Source organism: Bubalus kerabau, chromosome 1 (genome assembly GCF_029407905.1).
Source record: "Bubalus kerabau isolate K-KA32 ecotype Philippines breed swamp buffalo chromosome 1, PCC_UOA_SB_1v2, whole genome shotgun sequence".
NCBI lineage: Eukaryota > Metazoa > Chordata > Mammalia > Artiodactyla > Bovidae > Bubalus > Bubalus kerabau.
In genome coordinates, this window is record NC_073624.1 from 195678119 (window position 1) to 195702720 (window position 24602).

At 39.6% G+C, this 24602-nt stretch overlaps 1 protein-coding gene and 1 long non-coding RNA gene across 10 annotated transcripts in view; one reads left to right on the forward strand and one right to left on the reverse strand.

Moving 5' to 3' along the window:
- The window catches only part of LOC129628989 (uncharacterized), a 205715-nt gene extending 194575 nt beyond the window's left edge, over positions 1-11140 (reverse strand). For all 9 annotated transcript variants that reach the window (XR_008703038.1, XR_008703034.1, XR_008703031.1 and 6 more), the window contains exon 1: positions 10983-11140. This is a non-coding gene — a long non-coding RNA (uncharacterized LOC129628989). The remainder of the gene's footprint in view (positions 1-10982) is intronic.
- Positions 1-24602, forward strand: part of MARCHF3 (membrane associated ring-CH-type finger 3) — a 156476-nt gene that overhangs the window by 72953 nt on the left and 58921 nt on the right. The window lies entirely within an intron of this gene.

A 24602-nucleotide genomic window follows, 5' to 3' on the forward strand; every position in this document is an offset into this window, starting at 1 on the left:
TTCCTGAGTCCCTTTGCTGTCCACCTGAAATGGTCACAACATGGTTAATTGGCCATACTCCAGTACAAAATAAAAAGGTTAATTTTAAAAAAAAACCCCACCAAGCCGATAGATACAGTGAACAGTGGTTGCCAGAGGGGAGAGGGGTGAGGTGGATGAAAGGAGTAAAAGGGTTCAAAAGATACAAACTGCCAGTTATAAAGTAAATAACGTACAGCATGGTGACTATATTTAATAATACTGTATTTTGTATTTGAAAATAGCCAAGACAGTAAAAAAAAATATTAGTTGTATATTTGTTACAACAGTCAACCAGCACTGATACATTATTACTAACTGAAGTCCATACTTCATTCAGATTCTTTAGTTTTTGCCTGATGCCCATTTTTCTGTTCTGAGATCCCACATTACATTCAGCTATCATGTTCCTCTTGGTTGTGACAGTTTCTCAGACTTTCCCTTGTTTCTGACAACCTTGACAGTTTTAAAGAGCACTGGTCTGGTATTTTGTAGAATGTTTCTCAAGTGAGATTTGTCTAATATTTTTCTCATAAATGGACTGGGGTTATGAGTTTTGGAGAAGAAGACCAAAATGAAAGTGTCAGTATCATCAAATAAGAAGGGCACATACGTTGATGCTGATCTTGATCACCTGTCTGAGATGATTATTTGTCTGGTTTCTCCATGTAATGTGACTGTTACGTACTCTCTGGAAGGAAGTCGCTATGCACTGCCCACACTTAAGGAGTGGAGTGATGTTCCACGTCCTTCAGGTCGGAGTGTCTACATAAATTATTTGAATTTTCTCTGCACAGGAGATTTGTCTCTTCTCTTGTCCACCCCCATTCATTTATTCAATTATTTATATCGGCATGAACTCTTATACTTTGGGTTATAATGCAATACTGCTTCATTTTGTTTCTCAGATTATTCCACCTTTGGCCACTAGAGTTCTTAACACTTGGATCCTACATCTCTTTGACATAACCCCTCACCACTGTGGGTTTTTGTTTTTTTGTGGGGTTTTAGTGATTATTTGTTTTCAAGTTTAATTGTTTCTTGCACTGAAAATCAGTCGAATTGGTAGTTACCAACTTTTCTCCTGTATTTCAGTATTCAATCATTTTCTATTCAGGTAAATAAGTAGGATTTTTGATTATTAATCAGATTATTCAGTACCCTTGATCTTTCTTCTCCTTGTATATACTACCCAATCATGAGACCCTTTTTGGATTTAAAGATTCATTATTTTACAAGCAGTGATAAACAGATTAGATCAGAAGTAAATAGGGACAAAAACTGGAATATAAAGACCCAGATAATGAAAACAAACAAAAAAAAAACAAAACTATAGAATACAAAAGCAATGGGATTTTAGAAGTAGAAAAAGGAACTCTGTGAAAAATGAGCTTAAAATTCAAGATAAATACCCTAGACCATTTATTAAACTAACATGCATCTTAATATAATCAAGAGTGTCTCAGCCAGAGAAACAACTTAGAGCATACTGAATGGTAAGCTGGAGACACTGCATTAAAATCAGGAGTGAGACACTTCACCATGATCATTCAGTATTCTACTGGAAGCTACAACCCCCTCTAAGAAATAGAAATCGAGGAAAGGAGGAAAAAGATAATCATTATTTGTATGTTATATTCCTATTTATCTAGAAACTTAATAGAACAAAAATAATATATAAAAATGTCTTTAAAAATTAAAATCTATGTACAAAATAAACCAAAATCACTAACTTTTCTTATGGGCAATAAGTAACTACAAAATATAATGGAAAAAATTTTCATTTACTAGAGTATAAAATAATAAATAGTAATAAATGATATCTTGGAAATTAAGATACTTTATGGGGAGAAATAAAAGGAAATTTTGCATAAATGCTGTGTTGCTAAATGGGAAGATTAAATTGCATCTTTAAAATGGTGACTAAAAAAAAAAAAAAACGGCAAGAATAAACAGAAATGATCAGTATAGTCTGGGGGACAAGAATGTTGGTGATCTTCCTGTACTAGTTGTTAAAATGAATTATAAAGCTATAATAACTTTAAAACATGGAATTTTACAAGAATGGACCGACTACTAAAACAGAACATAGGAAGTGCTTCTAGTATGTGTAAGAACTTACTCTAGATAAAAGTGATACATAAATGAAGAAGTTATCAATAAATAGGATTGAACCAACTGATAAACAATTCATAGAAAATGAAAATTAGCTTTTGACATCATACCATACACTAAAATAAATTATAAATGGATTGAAGAGTTTATGAAGTCATAAAAGTCATAGAAAATCTAAGAATTATTATTTGCACTTGGAATGAGAAGACCCTTCTACGTAGAGGAGTAATAGAGGAAACCACAGAGAAAATAACTGATAGGCTTAAATTCTAAAAACCTCCAAGTCAAATAGACTATAAACAAGTTTAAAAGATAAATGACAGGATCTCTTTTAAGTTAAACATATATGGCAAGAAGTTACTTTCATATATATATATATATAAAATTTCTAAACACCACTAATAAAAAGGCCAAAAAAATAAAAAGAACAGAAAACTGGGGAAAAGGAATGAGTAAACAAATTAGAAAGACAGAATACTATGGGCCAAGAAGTTTTAAGGAGTATTTATTTACTTGATATTTGTGTATTTACTTATTTATGTCAGGAAATTAATAACGAAATACTATCCTTAATCTGCCAATTTGAAGAGATGTTTTAAAACAATGAAAACCCAGTCTTGGCAAAGATTCAGGGAAATGGGCAATTTCACTCACTACCAGTGGAAGTAAAACCTTGACAGAAAATGGAAATTCGTAGGAGAGGTAGCCTAAGTGGAAAGAGGATTGGAATGCAGGCTGAGATCCTACTCTAAGCTTCTGTCGTGCAGTGTGAACCTAAACAGGAAGTGTAAGATCTCTGCTTCTTTGTTTTCTCATCTGTAAACAGAGAGGTTGGTTTAAAAATATTGTCAGTTTAAGTGAAGACAAGAGAAGCCCTGATACTGGGAGAAAGATGGGAAATTTAGAGACCAGAAGAGAGAATCTGTTTGGAGAGGGAATCTGACTAAAATCTCAGATCTATTCCTTGTAATAACATAGAAACCGCAGAAACACCTCCCCAAATCTATGAGGGTAAATTAAAGCATTAAAAATAAGTGGAAAAAGGATTATTTGATAAATTTTTTAGCTCTCATGAAGAAAGAAAAACAGATGTGTCAGCCCATACAGATGGATAATTTTAGATGGATTAAGGGCCTGAGTGTGTAAAATAAACCCTTAAATGTTTTAGAAGGAAATACAAAAGAATATTTTAGTGAATATGGGGGATAGATTATTTCCCAGTCAGTACTCAGAAAGGACAGTTCATAAAGGAAAGATTACATTAAGAAGTAAAACTGTATTATGCAAGAGCCACTACAAATAAACTTAAGACACAAACCCTGGACTGGAAATATATAATGTTAACACATAAAACAGAAAGTATACTGGTTTCCAGACTATGTAGGTGGAGAATCCTTGATGAGTAAGTGAGTGAAAGTCACTCAGTCATGTCCGACTCTTTGTGACCCAGTGGACTATATAGCCTGCCAGGCTCCTCTGTCCATAGTATTCTCCAGGCAAGAATACTTCTTCACCAGTCCCTTCTCCAGGCGATCTCCCCAACCCAGGGATTGAACCCAGGTGTCCCACGTTGCAGGCTGATTCTTTAACCATCTGAGTTACCAGGGAAGCCTAAAAAGATGAATATGTTAGTTGCTCAGTCATGTCCAACTCTTTGGGACCCCATAAACTGTAGCCTGCCAGGCTTCTCTGTCCCTGGGATTCTCCAGGTAAGAATACTGGGAGTGGGTAGCCATTACCTTCTCCAGGGGATCTGGAGGCAGATGCTTTCCCATTTGAGCCAACAGAGAAGCCCAGAGAATCCTTTCAAATCAGTATTAAAAAGACAAACAACTGACTACAAAAATGAGTAGCAAAGATACTTTCAGGAAGTAAACAGAGGAGGAGGTTTAAAGGACAAATAAATATAAGAAGAGATGCCGAGCCTTACTAACAATTAGGAGAAATGCTTACTAAAATAGGCACCATTCCTCATCCATCAGAATGACAAAAAATTATGAAGTATGACTGTCCAAATGTTGGGCAGGATGAATGGAATGGAGCATTTTCTCAGCTTGCTAGGCATGCAATCTGGTACACCTTTTTGGACAGCAAGTTGACAGTACCTGCTAAAGTTGAAAATGTGGTCTATTAAGCAGCAGTTTTACCCCTAAAAATATTCCCTAGAGAAGCACTTGCCACAGATGCCCTGTAATAAGGACATTCATTTGTCATAGCAAAACCTAATGTCTGTTAATGGAGTAAAGATAAAATAAATTATGCCATGTTCATATTTTGTTTCCTTTGTTGCTGTGTCCCTAGCCATCAGGACAATACCAGGAGCACCGTTGATATGCATAAATATTTGTTGAATGAATGACACTTAGAGCATTAAAAATGAATAAACCAGGCCCATACGTACCCATATCAGTAGATTCCAGAAACAGTGTTGGGTGAACAAAATGATTTTTGAACTTGTATATTGTACAAATTTAATACACAGGAAAGAGTATTACATAGATGCCTACATACAGTAAAACATAGTCTAGGAAAAAAACACAAAATTTTAATGGTGGTTGCCACTGGAAGAGAAGGGAAGGATGATAGCAAAGAGGAAAGGAGAAGAAGAAATTTGGGAGTAGGAGTTGGGAAACAAAGGAGACTTCAGTTTACCTCTGTGGTCTTATTTCTTATAATAAAAATTCATCTGAAGCACAAATGACAAAGTAAACTTTTTTTAAAAATCTGACTTGGAAATACATGTTTATTTTTTCTGCTTATAAAACTCTTTAAACAGAGAATACTTTTAATTCATAAAACAAGAAGAGATAACTATGTAAATGGGAGTAAGGAATAAGAAACAGTGGATATTCAAAATACAGTAGATGAAATTAATTCATTTACCGAGTTTAAAATAAAATCAAGTAAATCTCCTAGACTTTAGACCAAAAAGACAAGAAGATAGAATATACAAGAGAAAATATAATGGGCATGGACACTCAGTCCTAGAAGTCTAACATCTGATTACTAAGAACTCCAGAAAGAGAAAACAAAGACAAAAGTGAGGAGGTAACAGGTATTTAAAGAGATAAAACAGTTCCTAGAGCTGAGAAGAAGCGAGGGCCTTCAGATTTAAATCATAAATCCTTGTGAAATTGGAAATGCAAAAGATAAAGAGAATATGCTAATAGCATTCAGAGGAGGAAGATAAGTTACTTTCAAAGAATGAGTATCAGAGTGGCATTTTATTTCCAATCAGCAACACTTTAGAAGAATGAATTCACAGTTCTGAGGAAAAATGATATTGAACCTAGGCTTTATATACCATTAAGCTATTAGTCAATGGAAATGCAAAATAAAGATTTTTTTTTTGGAAGATTCAGGAATAAAGCTCTCCAGGGGAATACTTGTTTGAGAACATTTTCTAGGAGAGGAAGCAGGGAACTTGAAGGAGAGAAAAAAAATATCATTTGAAAAAATATTGACCTCACTCTCAAAAAGTACAATGAAAAGAAACCCAAAGTTGTGGCATGTTTAGATAACATGTTGTCTGAGTTACAGCATAAAGTCAGAAAGCAACAGGAAATCTTCAAGAAGAATGTAAATTTTCTGTATTGATTTGATTAACCAGCCATATGGAATTAGTATTAAGGCAAAAAATAAGCTGCTACTGTCAACAGAACAGAAACGAAACAAAAATAGAAGCAGTTCATACTGTCAGGAAAAACAAAAAGCTTCACAAGAAATACAGTCCAACTATGAAACAAGTGAAAATGTGATTTGATTTTGAGCAACCGGTGGAATATAATACAATTTTTTTAAGTTTTGACCTTGAGGCTTGGAGGATTCTCTTTCAAGCAATATGGATTAAGCAACCCAGTATCACCTTTTCTCAGGAGCTGAAGTAATATCTATAGAACTGTAATGCTTTTTCTTAGTTTTCGTTTTCTACAGTTTATTTGTAGAGAATTTGTGGAAGGCAATTAAGACTACCAACAATTTAAATTAGAAACCCTAAAATGCAAAATGTATGCTATGGCTGAGAGAATTTAGGTGATGGAAGAAGAGAAGTGCAATGGAGGGAAGGGCAATGGTGCCAGTTTCCTCGAGGTACACAATTAAGAGATACTGGTTTAAATTGATGGATTAAGAAATAAATGTTTATGCATGTTATTTAAAGTTCTAAAGCTAGCAAAGAACTTTAGAAGTAAAAAATATTGCAAAATTTGGGGAAAGAAGGAAGAAGGGAAGGAAAAGGTAGTAAGCTAAATTTCTAATTTCTTAAAAACAGAAAGCTAATTGAAGCTGCTAAAATTTGATAAATCAAGAGAGGAGGAAGTATAAGTACTGCAAGAATAACTGAAACCAGTAATCCTAGCAGCTGGTGCCTGGGACTAGGGGTGGTATATAATCTGGAGGTGTTATAAATATCCTCCTTTAGTGAGTGAATTTGTATAACCATGAAAGTTCATTACTTCTATAATAAATTTTAAAAAGGAGATTAAAAAAAAAATTGCAAGGCTCCCTCTGCCTTGCTGATTCCTCCAACACCACTCCATAAAAAGAGTCCAGCCAGAGGAAAGGGCAAGAGCTTGCTGTCAAAGTTCTTTGTGTTATAATTTCGGTAGTCTTCTTATAGAGTAAAAGAGCCTAGATTACAGTTTGGCCAAAACTCAAAAACCCTGGAGCAAACACTGAACAATGTACAAAAATGTCCAAAGAACTCTAATGGAAACATTTAAGGTCACTGCTTTACAGACAATGCTGTTAGTGGTACATCTAATCCACTACTCGTATCCAGATGTATCGAACGTTACGCAAAACTATCAGGGAAAAGAGTGAGTCCCAGGAACCCAGTCAGCAGAGAAATGGATGGACTAGAGATATAGTATACCCTAATAACAAAGGTGAAACTCTATACTCAAGTTCATTGTTCATTCAGAGGAAGTCAAAGTATGACTCAAAATATTATTGTGAAGAAACTTCCACAAGTAGTACAACATTTTGAATTCCATTAAACATAATAGCTAACATTTTACTGAATGCCTATTATATGCCAAACACTGTGCCGAGTGCTTTATGTGTATTATTTAATCTTCAGAAAATTCTAATGAGGTTAGTACCGTTATTATTCCCAATTATAGATATGGAAGGGGCTTCCTCAATGGCCCAGCAGGTAAAGAATGAGCCTTAGAGTGCAGGAGACATCAACCCAGGGTTTGATTCCTGGAATGGGAAGATCCCTTAGAGAAGGAAACGGCAACTCGCTCCCTGGCAGGCTACGGTCCAAAGGGTCACAGGGAGCCAGACTTGACTGAGTGAATAAGCACGCAAGCATCAGATAAGGAAACTGAGTCAGTGAGGGTTCAATAACTTGCTCAGAATTACATAGACAGTAGGAAATGGAACATATGTCCCAAATCTGCCCAATTCCTCTGAGCTTAGAAAATATGAATACATTTTTAAGAAGTGAATTAATAATTATAATCTCAACACCCTGGGATTTTTAGGTACTTTTATATATCTCATCTTCCCAATGTCTTTTCTGAGTGTGATACATTTTCTTTCTTACTGATGTGGGGGTCCTGAATCTCTTTCTGTACTGTGTGTCTGACTCTATTGTGACCCCATGGACTGTAGCCTGCCAGGCTCCTCAGTCCATGGGATTCTTCAGGCAAGAATACTGGAGTGGGGTGCCATTTCCTCCTCCAGGGGATCTTCCCAACCCAGGAATTAGAACTTCATCTCCTGAGTCTCCTGCATCGCAGGTGGATTCTTTACTGCTGAGCCTCTGGGGAAGCCCCTTCTATACTCTATAGATAGATAAATGGATAGATTTCTATACTACATCTATATATATAGTGTGTGTATGTGTGTATGTATATGTATGTACAGATACACACAAAATATATATTGTTTAATAATCTTTTTCCACTTAAGAATAATTGGATATTATTCCATATGATTCCATGGTCTTCTGCAAATCTGCTTAGTATTAATTTATTCATTCACTCGATGTTTATTGATGAACGAGACACTATTCTAGACACTTGTACTACACAAGTGAACAAACACACAAAAATCCCCAAATTTATGAATTTATGGAGTTTACATTTCACTGTGGGGAAATGACAGTAAGTGACGTGTATATTATGTTGGAAGCTGAAACATACTATTGCTCTTAATCCAATATGCAGATTAAAAGATATAGCAGGATAAGAGGGATCAGGAGAGCTAGGAGGGTGGTAAGGTGACTGAAGTTTTCATTGAGAAAATGACATTGGAGCAAAGCCTTGAGGGAGGTAAAAGAGCAACCCAGGCAGATATCTGGGGAGAAAGCTCTTATAAAATCGAGATATAATTCATGTATGATAAAATTCACTCTCTTAAAATACATAGTTCAGTTTAACAGAAAAATTAAATTCTTTAGGGAGGATTAATTTGAGACACTATCATTTACTATCTGGCTAGTGCCTTGTTTTAACATACATACATGAAGGAGTTGGAATATGGATTTGTGTGTATTTATACCTGTATTTGAACTTCCCAAGTGGCACTAGTGGTAAAGAACCCACCTGCCAATGCAGGAGACATAAGAGATGCGGGTTTGATCCCTGGGTTGGGAAGATCCCGTGGAGGAGGGCATGGCAACCCACTCCAGTATTCTTGCCGGGAAAGTTTCATGGGCCTTTCCAGGTGGGCTACAGTCCATGGGGTTGCAAAGAATCGGACACACCTGAAGCGATTTAGCATGCACGCACAAATACCTGTGTTTGCCTCTTAAGCCTTGTCTTTTAAGGTATTTCCTCCACTGGGATTTGCCTTTAGAAAAGCTAAAATTCACTTCAAAAGAAAGAATTCCATTATGCTGATATCATAAGCCTTGTTGATTACTAAGTAAGATTTTCCTTCATGGTGGGAAAAAGCCTTTCTGCCCTTTACATGCCCACATTCCCAGTTATGTCTGCCTCCCCACCTCCCCAGCTGCACACCAACAAAGGCACACACATGAAATGCACAACAGATGATGCCAAGTCAAGAAGCCTGCCCTCACTGTGACAGCCTCCTCAGCCTGCTTCCACCAGGCACAGATACTGAAGATCATGACTTAGGGAGGATCCATCCACCTTTATTATTTCTCCGTTTTCTCAGCGTCTCCTCTACACACTAGAGTCTTTCATCCGTAAGTGTCACCAAGTTCCAGGCTGCTGGCCTGTGTCACAGACATGATGAAATCCATGAGCACTTGAGAAATAACTCCCATTGGACCTGGCTCCCAGATCATGATACAAAACGCCACATCACAGAGAAACTCCAATACCACAATTAGGGACTGTTTTCAACTGTCTCATGCATTCTTTCATTCCATGTATTGTTTTTCCAAGGAGCATGGAGATGATCAGGGGCAACATTTTCCCTATGTCTTCCTGCACAAGCCCTGGTCTGGTGCACAGAGAGGATGCTCAAGTATTAACAGCCTGGGTGAGAAACTGGGCAGTCCCACTGAAGAGAGCCCACCATGCCTTGCGGTGGCCGCCTAGAATGGGGCTACAAGGGGCTGTTGGTGGTGTTTGGGGAATGCAAGTGGGCAGTTCCTGGCCTGGCACTATTTTGTTGCTATTGGATGTATATATTGCTTTCTCCCTCCACCAAAAGATGATTTTGGTGAGTGAAAAGCCTTGCAGGAAAATGCAGTTAAGCCGAGAAGTAGGTACCTGCAGACACTGCTGAAAACGTCTTCTGTGACCACAGACACGGTTGTCATGTTTAGGGTGTCTGCTATTCTATTGCTGGTGCTCCCCCACACCCCAACCCGAGAGGTGGTTTCCTAATAGCTATGGTTTCAGTGACTGTCTGAACTGGGCACGTGACAGCTTGCACGTAGGGAAAGATGTTCTTCTGTTCTTTTGCTCCCTCACCTTCCTCAGTGGAATCAGGGTTTAAGAGGTTATTTTTAGCCACTTTTGTCAGAAGGGAAAGAAGGAAAAGGAAAAGTGAAGAAGCCCTGATGTGCTGGGGCAACTTACTGAAAAGAATGGACTTTAAAAAACATCATTGGTGAAGATTAATTCCTTTGTCGATAAACGCCGGCAGCTAATCTAATGCCGATTGCATATGCCTGGGGAATGAGCCCTGTGGACACTCAGGAAACTAAATCATCATGTGATGCAGCGCTTGTGTTTTCTCCCAAACCCTGATCAGGCATCTGCCATTACTTTCCATTTTTTAAATTGCAGAGCAAAAAGAAATGCCAAGCGGTTCTTGCAGCTCCAAAGGGCAAATTGGATATGTTTTGACATAGGGTGAAAATAAATTATTCTAAAGTCTATTCACATAGAGAATTATCTTTCCAAACTAAATGTCTGTTACACCCCTCAGTTCCTTTCTGCACCAAGCCTTTGGGTAGCAACCTGATTGGATGGTGTTAGTGAGTTTGCCTCCTTTAGGGCTGAGTTTAGTGACCACAGGGCAACTGGAGGCCCTTAGTACCCTTTCCCCCTATTCACACAGCCACTCCTGCTTAGAAGAAACACTCCCTCCCCGGCCTTTGGCTTGTGGTCACTTTCAGGGGCTACTAGACAGCAGATAGCCTAGAGCTAAGGTCCCATCTGGGACCACAGTGCATCAGTTTTTACTGGAAGCTAAAAAGCCTTGGAAACTGAAGGGAATAAAACCCTAACTCAGACAATCCCAGCTCCTGAAGTAGGAGAAAGCTGGGCAGGCCCTGTTTTTTCTCATCCTGCCTACACTAACCCAGAAAGCTCACGGGAAATTTCCTGTGGAAAACTTTCTCACTTTCTAACTGTAGTCCTCAGGAATAAATTTTAACATGGCAACGCAGTACACACAAACACAAAAATAAAACTTACCTTGCAACATACGGTGGGCTCCAGCGCTTATTTTTTTTCCTAGCTCCATTTAATTCTATTTCTTTTTCTTTCTTTTTTAAGTGCTGCCCAAGACTCACAAAATTCATTTCACAACTCTCTAGTGGGTCACCACCCACACTATGAGAAACACTGCCGTAGACGAGCAGCGTTTTGAGGTGGAAAGAGCAGCATACACAGTGCCTGTCCTAGAGAGGGTGTGCGTCTGCTCTTCCGTGAGCTGGTCTGTGCTGGGATGCCTGCCCAGCAGCTGCGAGGAGCCAGGCCTTGTGCTGAGCACCTGACCTGCAGAGCTCCAACTGCAGGAGATCTGAGCGCTGTAATCACTCACAGATGAGGCTCAGCTGAGCTTAGATGCTTGCCTGAGGATCCCCAGCTGGTGGAGCCAGAATTTAAATGGCACGGCTCTCAATGAACACCGCACTCCTAACCTTGACCCTGCCCCAAAGCCCACTGGTTGCCCTCAGGATCAAGTTGAACCTCTCACCCTCTCCAGCTTCATTCTTCTCTCCTCCCTCGCGCTTTGCACTGTAGCCTTAAGGACCTTTCTTCAGGTGCTCTAACATGCTGGGTCTTTACACAAGTTGTTACTTCTGAAATTCTCTTCCCTTTGCCTGCCTGCTGCTGCTGCTGCTAAGTCACTTCAGTCGTGTCCGACTCTGTGTGACCCAATAGACAGCAGCCCACCAGGCTCCCCCATCCCTGGGATTCTCCAGGCAAGAATACTGGAGTGGGTTGCCATTTCCTTCTCCAGTGCATCAAAGTGAAAAGTGAAAGTGAAGTTGCTCAGTCGTGTCCAACTCTTAGCGACCCCGTGGACTGCAGCCTACCAAGCTCCTCCATCCATGGGATTCTCTAGCCTCCCTCATTATTTAGATCTCATTATTTATGTAAACCTCATTTCCTCCAGGACACCTTCTCTGGATGCTCACTGCCCTGTTCACAGTAACCAGTGCCTCCTTTAGGCTCCCAGGTCACTCTACTTTCTCCACCCCAGCACCTGTGCTACTTTATTATTTTGCTTCTGTATCCAGTAGTGTGCTGGTAAAAGTTCAACAACCAGCTTCTGGGGAGTGGGGAAGGAAGGAGAAATTTGTAGCATTTGCCAGTTTCCATAGTGTAAAGAGCTCCACTGTTGCCAGTTTCAAGCTACCAGCATGGCTTCACTGAATATGGAATCGCAAAGAAATTGGTGAGAACTGTTGGAAAGAAGCCGGCTCCAGGACAACACTGGACATCTGTCTTGTCTTCTCTGACTGGGGGGTGGGCGAGAGGGTAGAGATCCTAGAGATCTTCTTTGTTTTGCTGACCCTTGTGTAGCTCCTCAGGGATAAAAAGAAGAGGAAAAGACTGGCAGGAAAAGGGACTGATACTCTGAGAAATACTAAGATAATCCCAACAAGTAAAGAAAGAATGAGAGATGAAAGGATAAGGGCTGTGTGTGCTGAAGATAACCAGCAATAATCACCCCTTCTTTGTCATTTATAGAATGCTGCCACATGCTTCGTGTCATTTGATCATATTCACAGAAATGTTCGGTTAGGTGTTACTCAGGAGATGAAGAAACTGTGTCTCTTGGAGGTAAAGTGATCTATGTAGGGGGTCACACAGTTCACACCTGAACTGGTCCTGAGTTCCAGCCCGACATTCCTTTATTATTTAGGCGACTTCCCACATGAACATACTTGCTCACAGCCCGAAAGCAGATAGCCAGACACATGCACGGACTGGAGTGAGGCAGGTAATGGTGCAGGGAAAGGTAAAGACTGTCTGGAAATGATGAATGCTGTGTGCGTATGCGTGTGTGCATATGTGTGTGTGTATATGCACACTGGGGCCAGCACATGTGACACATGAATCTGGATTATTTTTATGCCATCATTTCCTACTACTAACAATTTTTTTAAGAGATAGTGCCTCCCTCCAAGAATTGAGATGAGGATTAAATGAGATAATTCATGCTAAATTAATAAAGCACTGCTTCTCATAGAGTGCACACTCAGTATTGTTTTTGTATCTTTTGTTACCTTCTCTTTATCAGTCTTTATTTTTTATGACCCTGAGGTGATTAAGCATCTTCTGTTGATGTAACTTATAGGAAAAGAAAGCCTTGCCAGTACTGTGGTGCTGTTAGTAGGGCTACAATGCCACCCAGCCTTCGAGCTCAGGAATGTTTTACTGTGTTTCTGAGGAAGTTTCAAAACATGTCAAAATACTGATCTGAGACAGTCAGAGTTAGAATGAAATCCAGTGACCACTTGGACTTCTCTCATAGAAAGCTCTAATGATTTCCCTTCTCCATGTCAATTCACCAGTGGGTTTACAAGGCTTAAGACATGCTTTGCAAAGTACGAACTTGAGTAAAACATACAGAAACATTGCTGCTGCTGCTGCTGTTGCTAAGTCTCTTCAGTCGTGTCCGACTCTGTGCGACCCCATAGACAGCAGCCCACCAGGCTCCCCCATCCCTGGGATTCTCCAGGCAAGAACACTGGAGCGGGTTGCCATTTCCTTCTCCAATGCATCAAAGTGAAAAGTGAAAGTGAGTCGCTCAGTCGTGTTCGACTCTCAGTGACCCCATGGACTGCAGCCTACCAGGCTCCTCCGTCCATGGGATTTTCCAGGCAGGAGTACTGGAGTGGGGTGCCATTGCCTTCTCCTATACAGAAACATTAAACTCCATCTAATACAAATGACCCTCTCCTATTTTCTTACTATGTCCGGTGTATACTTCTCTGTCTTTGGTTTGTCTGTGCTCACAGTCATCACTTTAGATATTAAACTCCTAAGCAGTTAGACAGGGACTGCGTTCAAGTTTTTGAACCAAGAATATGTGTGTACATTCTTAAATGATTTTTAACAAAACTAAAACAAATACTACTATTTTATGATATGTGAATATCACACGAAATTCAAAGCTCAGTGTCTATAAGTAACATTTTCTTTAAAGTTTTTTCATAGCCATGCTTATTCATTTAGTATTGTCTATGACTATTTTAATGTTATAATGGCAGGGTCAAGTAGTTGTGACGAGTTTGAATGGTTTGCAAAGCTTAAAATATTTACACTTTGTCCCTATAAAAAAAGTTTGCTGACTCTTGGCCTAGGATAACTAGTACATGCATACTAAGTTGCTCCAGTCATGTCTTATGGACTGTAGCCCGCCAGGCTCCTCTGTCCATGGAATTTTCCAGGCAAGGATATTGGAGTGGGTTGCCATGCCCTCCTCCAGGGGATCTTCTCCACCCAGGGATTGAACCTGAGTCTGTCTCCTGCATTGGCCGGTGGGTTCTTTACTGCTAGCATTACCTGGGAAACCCAAGATAACTAGTAGATCCCTTAAAAAGGTAAGGTTTCATCAGCAAATACTATGATGGTCATATTGAAGCTTTCAAGATTTTCAGTGCTTCTTAAACATGGGGAATGGTGGAAACTGTGCTCTGATGCTGTCTCTTTTTAAGCCAAATGCGATTAAATAGCTCAAAATGCGCAAGAAGGCTTGCTTTCAGAGATACCTATGAAGTTCATTTTCATTAAGAAGCACGAGGCAGGAAGCCTGCAACATTGAATTTCAGACAGCCCCAGGATTCTACAAACTAGCAATAATAACTGGTACTGCACAGGGCTGTTTAGAAGATTAACTGGGATGTTCTGTTTGTTGTCATTATGATACCCTCATTGTGTGCTCACACCTTCTAGCACTTAACTCTCCTTTCCATCCTGAACTTCTTCCACGAGTGGAGTGCCTAGGGATCTGGGGTAAAACAACAGCAGTGGAGTGGTCAGGGTGACGGCTGGCCGCACTACCAACAGAAGGATCCCGACACAATTCCATGTGGTTCCTCCAATGATCCAACTAAAGAACGAACGAATGCTTTCCTGGGGTCAGGGCCAGATGCAAACAGTGACCCTGCCAGCATCTTATTTCAATGCTGTCCTAGACGCACACACAAGTCAGTCCTGCCTTATTCAGATTCTACTCCATGGGACACTTATCACGCATAAACATGCTTTGGCTTAAGTTTTGAAAACCCAAGCACAATTCTGAAAACTGTTTCTAACAAGTGTGAGTTTTCCCACCTGGTTTGTTTTCTGGTTTTCTGGTTGGTTGGTTGGGGGGTTTTTTGTATTTGTTTTTCCTACTTATTACACCTGCTTATTGAGTAGATGATGTCAAAAATTTTCTCCACAGTTTAGAGAAGATAACAACTTTTAAAAAATAGGTTTGAACTTCTCGTCTTGCCTGGAGTGTTAGAAAGTTCCTGAAATGCAGCTCAGGACAAAAGGCTTAAGAAGACAAAGGCCTCATTTTGATATGTTCAGTTCAGAGTCTCTCCCTTTCTAGAACATTTAGGAATTGGTCATGATTCTTCTATGAAATTCTGAGCCTACCATTTCTGAACCAGAACAAGTTAGAATGCAGTACTGGTAGTTTTACTTGAATTACAAAAATTGACTGCTGTATCTTTTCAAATCAGAACTCAGATTCAACACTATCTTTTACTGTAGCACGGAACTGGAGGAACTTTTGTGAGCTTGTAGTTTTATACTTTCTACCACTCACAGTAATGTTCAATAGTTTTTCAAAATCAAATCTTCTAACATTCATCTACTTAAAAAAATAAAACAAGCAAGCATATAAATAATATACAGTTGCACTACAATTTTAACAGCCCCCTAGCATAAAGATATTTTTTGGTGTTCAGCATGAGAGATTATTTTAATTGAGACTCTCAGTGCTTAGGAGAAAAAGAGATAAACAAAACATGAATTGCTATTGGATGAGAGGCAGAATTTCTACATTTGATTCTTATTATTAATGGATCCCATATTTGAGAATTTACACCTACTTGTTCAAATTTACTTGTAACCCTAAAATCAATAAATGTAGCATTTTCTCTGCAATATGCAGGCATGCACAGAGAGGTAAAAAATTTGAATTACCCTCTGTGTATTAATATATTCCAAGTCAAGGTCAAACAAGCAGTGCTCAGCTCTGCCTTCTTGTTTCAGCTCTCATATTGTATCTTCTTTACAATATACTCCTGTGGTTCTTGTTACTCCTTTGCTTTTTAAAATGGCCCAAGCAGAATGCCGAAATGCTGCCTATGTGTCCCTGAGCACAAGAACGCTGTGATGTGCCTTATGGAGAAAATATAAGTTAGATAAATCTCATTCAGGCATGAGTTATAGCATTGTTGGTACTCAGTTCAATGTTAATGAATCAACAATATATATTAAATAATATATCTTGAAACAAAAACACATAAAACAAGGTTATGTATTGATCCATTGATAAAAATGTGACCAAAGGCTCACAGGAAACTGACCCTGTATTTCCACTAGGAGCAAAGGTCTGCTATTCCCTAATTCAGTGTTCTCAACAATTTATAGAACTAACTACCTCAAATAACGGTTGATTCCCTGGTGGCTCAGACGGTAAAGCGTCTACCCGCAATGTGGGAGACCCTGGTTCGATCCCTGGGTCGGGAAGATCCCCTGGAGAAGGAAATGGCAACCCACTCCAGTACTCTTGCCTAGAAAACTCCATGGACGGAGGAGCCTGGTGGGCTGCAGTCCATGGGGTCACAAAGAGTCGGACACGACTGAGTGACTTCACTTTACTCACTTTACTTTACCTCAAATAACAAGAATCAGCTGCTTTTGGATTTACTTTCAAGTCTTAGATTTGGAGCTTATGTATTGTTACTCCAGAAGAATCTCTGGCTGTTAAAATTATAACTATATTTTATAATTACAACAGTTATTCTCAAAGCACTAACAGGAATTTCTTCCAGTCCTTCCAAGATAATTACAGTTCTCTATTTTATTAATACTGTACCATGTTCAGAAAGGAATCATAGTGAAGGCTGAATGCCTAGCACGGATGATATTGGAAGAGGTTGGGGATAAGAGGGAAATGAAGAAATGGGTGGCAGCCAGGGAAGTATTAGTAAGTGATCTCCCATCCCAACACAGCTGAGACCTTTTGCCCACCCTGGCCAAACAGTTTATACCACTAGGAAAGCTTTCCTCTCAGGAAAGGGCACGAAGGGAAGGATTATATGGATGAGATGTTGATCCAACCTATTCATACAAGGAAAGTATAGGCAAAAGAATGGAGTTGTCAATGAATAAGTAATAATGTTTAAGTTGTTAAAATCAGCCCTAACATAAGGTTGTATCTGTAAAAGAGCTGGATGCTAACAGGAATTTGAACATGTACTATTATTACACAGTATCCAAAAAGGGGGAAACCTCTGGCAATCTTTATAAGCTTTTCTAAGACAAAGAGCCATTTGCAACTTTAGTGATTACCATATCCATGGAATTCACTTTCATTCGGTGAAAGAACAATCTGTGATTTCCAGCCCCTACTCCCAAAATACCTGATTATAATAGCAAAGGAGATCAGTGTGGACTTTTCTTGTTGTATGTAAGAAAGGAGGAAAATTATTTATTTTGGCTTCTATGAAACTGAGGAAATATTACATTTTCTTCATTGTAATGCACATGTGACGTTATTTCCCTCAAACCAGATTCTAATTTTCTGTAATTCAGTAGGACAGCTCACAGAACTTTATAGCCCACAGTTCTGAAGTGCTATGGGGAAAATTAAATCATTGCACAAGATGGGAAGTAGATGAATTGTGATGCTTATAAAAATGTGTGATGATTCACAGATAAGAAGAGAAATTTCATCCACAGTGTGAGCCTTTGGGAATACTAAGGAAAATGATTCAACTTCAAGGTTTTTTTAATTTATTTTCTACTTTTGTGCCCTACTCATTAAAAAAAAGTTATATAGAATCAGATCAACAGAGCTGAGAATTATGTTCTACTCACCTCTAAGTAAAATGTGTTTTGAAAAAACCTGAGGTGTACATCAATGTGATAGCCACTACAACTGCCTATCATAGGATTTAACCATGAAATCTTGCAACCATTACGCACTGCCTTGCCCAACCATTTAAAATGCCAAGAATTCTTCCAGTTTCCAAATTTGAGCCCGATCAAAAGAGTGTGTACTTTCCCTTGACACATCAGTCCTGCTCAGTGTTATTAGGATACTCAGGAATTCTTCTGTGGAATATGCTTGTCATAACTGGAGAAATCACCTACTTTGTTAACTTTAACTTTGGGGAAAGGAGTTTTCGCTTTTTAATTTCCTTTTTCCTACTCTTCCTTCTCACCCACTCTTACCCCAGCCGGAATGACTAAGGGTGCAGAATATGCAGGCATGCTCAGTCATGTCCGATTCTTTGTGACCCCATGGACTATAGCCCCACCAGGCTCCTCTGTTCATGGAATTTTCCAGTCAAGAATACTGGAGTGGGTTGCCATTCCCTTGGCCGGGGGATCTTTCTGACCCAGGAATCAAACCTGCATCTCTTGTGCCTCCTGTATTGCAGGCAGATTCTTTACTGCTGAGCCATTGGTACCTTGATCTGTGGTAACAAGGCATAGAAATGGGAGTCAGAGATGGAGTTATCAGATTCTTCCACTAACTGGAGGGTGCAGAGAAAATCATAAAATTCCTCTGCTTTGGTTTCCTCATGTAAGAAACAGAGGTGAAAATGCTCACCAATTCTCATAAGGCCATGTGGCTTAAATATACAATTGATGGCCAGGCAATTATATCAGTTCCAAACAGGAATGATAAATGATGTTTTAGAAAAGCTTGGCTGGTTATTACAGCTTCTGTTTATACATTTGTCTTCTCTAGCAAGGATATGACTCACATTAAGTATATGGGGTTTTAATCTAAATTGGCATGTTTTCTGGTTAAAAAAGAAAAAGTCAACCAAATGTTCATTTAGGGCACGTTATATTTGTGTATGAGGGAAAGTAGAGAGAGAGAGAACATCCCGTCTGGGTCATTTTGTCTCTCCACTGTTGACATCTGTGACTGGTACCAGGGGAGTAGGAGGGGCCATCAGAAGATTCAGTCACGAACCTCGTGGTGGGGACCGGCAATGACTGTCACACCGCAGGGCTTTGTACTTGGGAGTATTTGTGAATTTACTACTTCATTTTATTCTGACAAACCCCAGTGTAGCTCATAGAAACGGATTTAGTTCTCATGTATTCCTGATGAAAGAACCAAAACTGAGGGAAAATAAATGACATGCTGGTGACCCCAGCCAGGCAGCAGCAAAAAGCCTGGGGCCTCTGAGGTCCCACCCAGGGGCCTTCGCACTCAACCAGCTATTTCCTAGGGCAGGCTGCTCTGGACAGGGGTTATCTAACTTTCTTCCCTGGAGATCTGTAATGTCACGTCTGCACCTATGGAATAAAGGAAATCTTTCTGGCTGCTTTTTGGATTATTTATGATGAAGGTATGTGGTTTTGGGGGGTTTTGGGGTTTCTTTGATTTGGGTTTGGCTGGTTTGGTTTTTGTGTTTATTGTTTACTTTCTCAGGAGGTGGTTTAATATGCTTCCCCTCTTGAGGGTTCTAAAATGTTATTCACTTGTCCTTTTTTTCTAAATACAATAAAAGTATTTTTATTTTAAAAAATACAAAAAGCATAAACATTAAAAATAAGAATCACTTATTACCCAGAAAGAATCACTGTTCACATTTTGATATACCTTCTTTCTGTCTTTGGTAGTTGAAATCATAGGTACAAATATTTGTATAGTCCACTTGCCCGCCCACCATAGCCTTATATTGTATTTTCAGTGCCATTACACAATTATGGCAGTAATATTGATGGTTCCACCACCAGTTCATTTTTGGATGTACTCTATTTCTTTAACCTTTCCCCAGCTGTGGGACAGGCTTCCCTGGTAGCTCAGCTGGTAAAGAATCTGCCTGAGATGCAGGAGACCCCAGTTGGATTCCTGGGTCAGGAAACTCCCCTGGAGAAGGGATAGGCTACCCACTCCAGTATTCTTGGGCTTCCCTGGTGGCTTAGATGGTAAAGAATCTGCCTGCAGTGTGGGAGACCTGGTTTCGATCCCTGGGTTGGGAAGATTCCCTGGAAGAGGGCATGGCGACCCTCTCCAGTATTCCTGCCTTGAGAATCCTAGGGACAGAGGAGCCTGGCGGGCCACAGTCCATGGGGTTTCAAAGAGTTGGACATGACTAAGGCAACTAAGTACAACAGCACAGCTGTGGGACAGTTGTCTTTCATGACTAAAAGGAATCCTGCACTGCATAAAAGAGCACTGCAGGTTGTGCCTAGGTCCTTGTTCTCATTTCTGATTAAGTCACTAAAATAGATTCCCTAAGAAGAGGTTCAAACATTATGTCATAAAAATAGATTCCTAAAAGGAAAGCCACAACCATTTTAAGACCATTGAAACACACTTCCAAATTGCTTTTCAGTGTGTGTGAGGGCTTATCACATGCTGAGAAGAACTTGTGTCTTCTCTGCCCATCATATCCCTGTTATCCACTCTCTCAATGTGCAACTGGGATCATGGGTTACTTTTTTACAATAGCCTGAGCATCAACAAGATGGACGGAAATTTGCTTAGATTTTGCTTCATGGATTTTAAAGCCATAAAGGTCTATATAGTCAAAGCTATGGTTTTTCCAGTAGTCATGTATGGATGTGAGAGTTGGACCATAAAGAAGACTGAGTGCTGAAGAATTGATGCTTTTGAACTGTGGTGTTGGAGAAGACTCTTGAGAGTCCCTTGGACTGCAAGGAGATCAAATCTGTCAATCCTAAAGGAAATCAGTCTTGAATATTCATTGGAAGGACTGATGCTGAAGCTGAAACTCCAATACTTTGGCCACCTGATGCAAAGAATTGACTCATTGAAAAAGACCCTGATGCTGGGAAAGACTGAAGACAGGAGGAGAAGGGGATGACAGAGGATGAGATGGTTGGATGGCATCACCCAATCAATGGACATGAGTTTGAGAAAGCTCTGGGAGTTGGTGATGGACACGGAAGCCTGGTGTGCTGCAGTACTTGGGGTCACAAAGAGTCAGACACAACTGAGCGACTGAACTGACTGATACATATATGTATACACACATACATACACACATATGTGTATTTTTAGGTTATCAGTTCCTTGGTGCTTCCTGCTATATTAGTCAGTATTCTCCAGAGAAATAAAACCAATGGGATAGGAGGGAGATAGAGATTTATTTTAAGGAACTGGCTGACATAATTATAGACGCTGACAAATATCAAGATCTACAGGGTGAGTTGGCAAGCTGAATACCCAGGAGAGTTGATGGTATAAGTTTGCTTCCAAAGGCTGGCAGGTTTGAAACCTAAGGAGAGCCAGTGTTTTATTTCAAGGCTGAAGGCAGGGAAAAAACCGATATCCAGCTCAAAAATAGATAGGTAGGTAGAATTCCCTCTTATTTATGGGAGAGTCAACCCTTAGTTTTATCCAGATCTTCTACTATTGGATGAGGCCCACCCAGATTAGGAAAGACAATCTGCTTGTCTATCGATTTAAATGTTAAACTCATCCCAAAATACCTTCAGAGAAATACCTAGAATAATATTTGACCAAATATCTGGACATCCTGTCCAGTGAAGTTGACACATAAAATTAACCATCACACCTCAGAGGACTTATAAAATAGCAACATTTTTTTTTCTTTAGGACAGTAGCGTTTTCTGGTGATTTTGCTACTTCACATCATTCAGAAACAAAATGGGCTTAACTTGCGAACATGGTGTGTGGTGACAAAAAAGAAACCTGATGATGTGATGGTTTCCAACAGCAGCTCTTAAGAGCCCAATCACATAATAGGGTTTCTGAATGTGGAAGTAAGGGTACCATTTCAACTCTAACTAGCCATTTTATCCCCACTGGGAAAATGTACCCTTGAGTTCCAAATCAGGATGCCAAAAACATGCAGCTTGCACCATGCGTCTGGCTCACACAGCAAATCAAGCCTACATAGACAGGATGGGATCGTTGACCTGAGATCCCCCTTTGCTGCAATTTCAAAGTGTCGTGAATTGACGGGGAAACAGAGATTGCTTTACCTCTAAGTATTACGGACCTTTATTTACTCATTCAGTCCTTTCTTCACTACATTCATTCTTTAAGGATAACTATTTCTCAACAGTATCCTCCATGCCAACTTCATACTACATGCCTGGAGCAAGTGGGGAAGGGGATTAGAAACTCGTTTTAGAGATGCTTGCAAGTCATTTCCAGGTTAAGAGTTCAGATTCATGGTCTGCAGCTTACTTTTTCTAAACAGCCTGTAGATTTCAAGTTTGGTAATGAAGATAAGGATTATCCGAAATTCAAGGAAAAAATTAAAACATAGGTAACTGTCAATTAATAGAGGAGAATGCTAGACTGCTTGGAGGTTAAATGAGATAGAGGGTATTGTATTTCTAATATGAGGTATCAGCCTTGATTTAGAAATAAGAGGTATCTGGATCCAGAATTTGGTATCAAGATAGTGAATTCACTTATTCATTAAATGAGTCAGCAAATATTATATGCCAGATACTTGTGAAAAAAGAAGTGGGTTTTAATAATATTTTTTAAAAAGGGAAAGTAGAGAGAGAGGTTAGAAGGCAGCGGAAAGATCTATAAAACATACCTTTTAATTCAGTCTTCGCAGTGACCGCATTGCCATTAAAGAAGATTGCTCATGTAAAGAAACCGCGTATGTTTTGTAGTTTAAAAAATAATGCAGTTTACTGAAGCAGATTGGGGCTTTATTCCTTGGAACTAATAAAGGAGGCTTATGGGAGTTGGAAAGAAATAAAGAGAATGACTTTACAATCATTTGTAGATACACAAGTATCTTTAAATGGCCTTTTTACTCTTTATAATGAAAATATCCAAAAGCCTCCACAGTAATGGGTAATTCACCTAGGAACTCATCTTCATAATTTGTGTAATTTTTAATTCCCCCAGCTTTTACCTTCATGTACATCAAAACCACTTAAGGGCTCTAAAAAGTTACTGAAGAGAATGCCATGTTTAGAGCAGAAAATTTTGTTATTGAATTTACCATAGTGATCATCGTTTGTAAATGTAAGGAATGAGTCCAATTTATGAACAGACCAAGCTGGAGAAATCAACATGCCTCATTTTGCATCTGTACACACTGTCATCATGGATTAGCTTTCGTTGCATTTTCTCCCCTAGCAGACACATATTTTATGTCACCTTGAAAGTAGAACTTAATAAAAACCATGAGGCAGGATATTCTAACTTCTTTCAAGTGTGCAGATCCTTATGACCTAAAAATCCAAAAAGTTGTAAATTTCTCCATCCACATATCCCTATTTTATTAAAAGAACATCCCTTTCTTCCTAATGTACCTAGTAAACATCTGAGCGGGCCTTGTGCTGAATACTGTGTAAACAAGATGAAGACCGTGCCCGGTTCTGGGAATGTTGACATCAACAGATGGAAGTGGAATTACAAACTCAATTTGATTCTCCCTTTATTGTTAGGAAAGTGCAAAGACACATCTCCCTCAGAAAAGAATGGGACCGTTCATTTCTCTGTATCCATGATGAATACTTCAGAGTGGCTACATCACTTTAGGGCCAAAATGGTACCTGGCTCTTTAGTAAAGCCAGGGAGGATAAAGGGAAAGTTCCAAGGGCTATAGTGGCCCGCCTGGCTCCCCAAAGCCTCGTACCTGCCCGCCATGTGAAAGGAGACAGTTTTATATTCTGTGTTATATTGATGCAGTGTTTTAAGATAATAGTCTCTGCACACTTCATTTTCCAGTAACAATTTCTTTAGACTTCTGATGTGCCTGGGATGTGTGTTCAGCCCCACCCTGAAGTTCCCCTGGCAAGTTCTGGCATGTCCATTCCAGTCACAGCATCTAGTGCAGGATTCATCAGGCCCACCTCTGTCCCTCTCCAGAGCCTTTATTATTCTAATAATTCTGGGAGATACTACTGAGCGGGCTCTCATTGGGTAAGGCATTGCACATACCCTGTGGGCTGACCGCACAATGACTCTGTAGGAAAGTCAGCCACCCTCTGCCTTTTCAAAGATAGGTGTCTTGACCTGAAGAGAAGCATCGTATCCAAGGTTGAACCCTGGTAACTGGTGGCAGGAGCCAGTATTTAAAGCCAGGTGCTTGAATCCTAAGCTCATATTTTTTTCTGCTTCTCCATTTTGCCTCTCAGTTCTGCACTGCTTCCCATATTAGTATCAGTATTGTGATAAATTGGAGAAGGAAATGGCAACCCACTCCAGAATTCTTGTCTGGGAAATCCCATGAACAGAGTGGCCTGGTGTGCTACAGTCCATAGCATCGCAGAATCAGACACAACTGAGCAACTAAACATACACATGCTGATAAATGTTGGCTTGAGCAGAAATATCGAATAACATAGATTACTAGAGACATTTGAGTTGCTGTGGCCCTGGCACAATATTGCAGGTAGCAGTGTTTGCTCTGTGCCAAGCTCTATGTTAGGCACTTTACATACATCATTGCACTGAATCCTCAAATATGAGATGGGCCAATTTCATTTCCACTATTTGGGAAGACAGAACTGATAGATGGAAACTCTGGGATTCAAACCAAAGGTGTCCAGTTCTGTGGCTCACGTGTTGAATCATTGCAGAAAATAACCTTCCCCCACTTTACTTTTTAAAAAGAAAATTGTAACACTACTTCACTGGAG